This window comes from Gavialis gangeticus, unplaced genomic scaffold, assembly GCF_001723915.1.
Source record: "Gavialis gangeticus isolate Ggan-Ray unplaced genomic scaffold, GavGan_comp1, whole genome shotgun sequence".
NCBI classification, from domain to species: Eukaryota; Metazoa; Chordata; order Crocodylia; family Gavialidae; genus Gavialis; species Gavialis gangeticus.
Window position 1 is genome coordinate 54,381,483 of NW_017729024.1, and position 2,606 is coordinate 54,384,088.

Consider the following 2,606-nt stretch of genomic DNA (forward strand, 5'->3'; position numbering starts at 1 on the left):
GTTTTAATTAGACCAGTTCCTGGAGAGCCACTGTAATTAAATGCTGCAGCATCATATGTATTAAGTCCTCACACATTTAAAAATGGCCACAGGATGCTTTAACTAAACCTCATTTGACCAGTTTCAGTTAAAGCACCCCAGCGGCCATTTTCAAAACTGTGGGGGCATATACACATGATGCTTTGTCGATGCCAGAGCATTTTCAGTACAACACATCAGAGTACCTGTATACGCACCCTAAATTACCACAGTGTAGTTTCCAGTTACGGTGGGATTGGAGCACACACATCAAACTATAACAACAGATGAACTTAAAATATAGTAAGTTTACCTCCCTTTCTAAATAAAGATAACTGCTTTGATTGTCTATACCCCTAGTGTCATCATGGCCTTTGAGTAAGATCAGCATCTCATCCTGTATTTCTCTGAACTTTAAAATTAATAAATAGTACCACATGATTCTCCATATACTAACCAGATTACAGAGAGCAGAAAAGGTTTCAGCCATAGTAGATCCAAAAAAATTATTATTATTTTGAAGAGTCAAACCCCTTCATGTGTTCATATGACAATGTTAATTGGATTATAATGACGTGTGATGCGTTCAGTTGAAATCAAGACTTCACTGGGCAAGGTGTAGTTCATATACATAATAAAATTTCACATCACCTTCATAATTCAAATGTACAAGGCAAGGAAATACTAGTATTCCCATATTACAGATTGGCAAGCTAAGCCCAAGAAAATTGAATGACTTTGCAAGTTGTCACATAGGATGTCTCTGGCAAAGTTGAAGCTGGACCCAGAACTCCTCATCTTTAGTCCCATTCTCTAGCCACAGGACTATCATATCTTGTCCTTGAGTGGAGATCCATTGTTGATTGTATACCAGCAGTGCTGACTTTAAATGTGATTGCTTTTATAACAATGGAAGAGTAGTGCACATTACTTGTCAGTTGAAACATCTATATATAATTTTAATTTGGCAGTTCCTTTCTCTTTTGTTATCCTAGTGTTTTTTCAATTGTTTCTGCAAACAGCATAATATATCTATAGTGACTATGAGCCTAAGTCATCCCTGGTGTAATTTGATCAATGTCATAATTATTGTTTATTTGTCAAATAATTTCCATTTATTTGTAGGATAGGATAAATTGCTTTTCCTCAAACATGTGAAAGGCATACAAAAATAGATTATTTGGGATAGTGAGCTGGTGTTCACCCCAATATATAATTTTTCAGGCATATATTGCCAGATACATGGGTACCTCATACAGAAAAAATGTACATGTGTGGGGTGGGGCGTGGAATGGATTGTTCTTAAATGGAAACCAGGGGTGCACTCTCTCAGTAGATATGTTCACCACTTATTGCATACATATTTGCATGTAAACTAGTACCTTTGCCCAAACTGACCAAAGACTCCTTCAGTAGACAATTGTTCAGCTACCAAGGTAGGAGATGAACAGCAAAGATGCAATGTGAAAGATTTCAGAATTTCCTTTCCATCCCTGCTCCATTTTTGGCAATGTCAGAGAGAACAGAATGACTTCCAGACTATGCAGCACCTAGTCATATTTGTATGCAGAAGATAGACACTCCCTAAATAGGAAAGCAATTGTCCCAAATTACCCGAATTTATCCGCTACCCAAAAATATTTTCAGGTTTCTCCCTACTCACCAGTTTGAACATCTGAGAGCCATCAGTCCACAGGATAGCATTTATGTACATTAAAAAAATAAAAATCACCTATTTCTGAGCAGTGAACAAATGTATAAAACAGTTGTATTTGTGAACATTTTTCAGAAGTGGGGTAAAATTTGTTCCATTTACTTTTTTACTAATACTTTGCCCAGCACTAATCTATTCCCTTTCTCTAAACAGCAGAGGCATAACTTGGCAGTTTTGCACCCTGCGTGGTAACAGCACACAGGACAGTGGCCACAGCAAGTTTGGCCAGCAGCGGTACAGCAGCTGATATTTTTGGGCCCACTTTGGTACACTAGTGCCATCCAGGGCACAATCCATTCGTTCATTCCATAAGTAACAGCATAACATTCAAGATTCAAATTTATTTTTTATTCCTCCAAGCAACAGCTGACAAAATCCCTTATTCCAGATTGTCTCTTAACATTACATAGTCAGGCTGCATATTCTGGGCATTCCACCAGCATCAATACTCTTGGGTGGGGGGTGATCAGTAAAAGGAAAGACAGGAGGGGGCAGGAATCACTCAAATAAAGCAGCAGACGCCTTTGGGAACTTTTCTTGCTATATGCACACTACTTGGCCTTCTCTGAGGTCTGTGATCCTATCAGAAATGATTCCTTGAAAACTGCAACATGCACAAGATCACTATTTGTTCTGAATACTGCACAATATATGACTGACCTGGTCATAAAGGAGCTTACAAATGACTTTATACAATTAATCCAGTAGACCCATCCAATGACTATATCCCCCATGGAACAGAAGTTATTCACAGAAATAACTTGAGCTATTCACACAATCTACCTGCGAAGAAATATCTTTTTTCTGTAGAAGTAGGAAGCATTTGTGGTAATGTAATCTAGCCATACTCATAAATAAATAGCTATTAAAAATG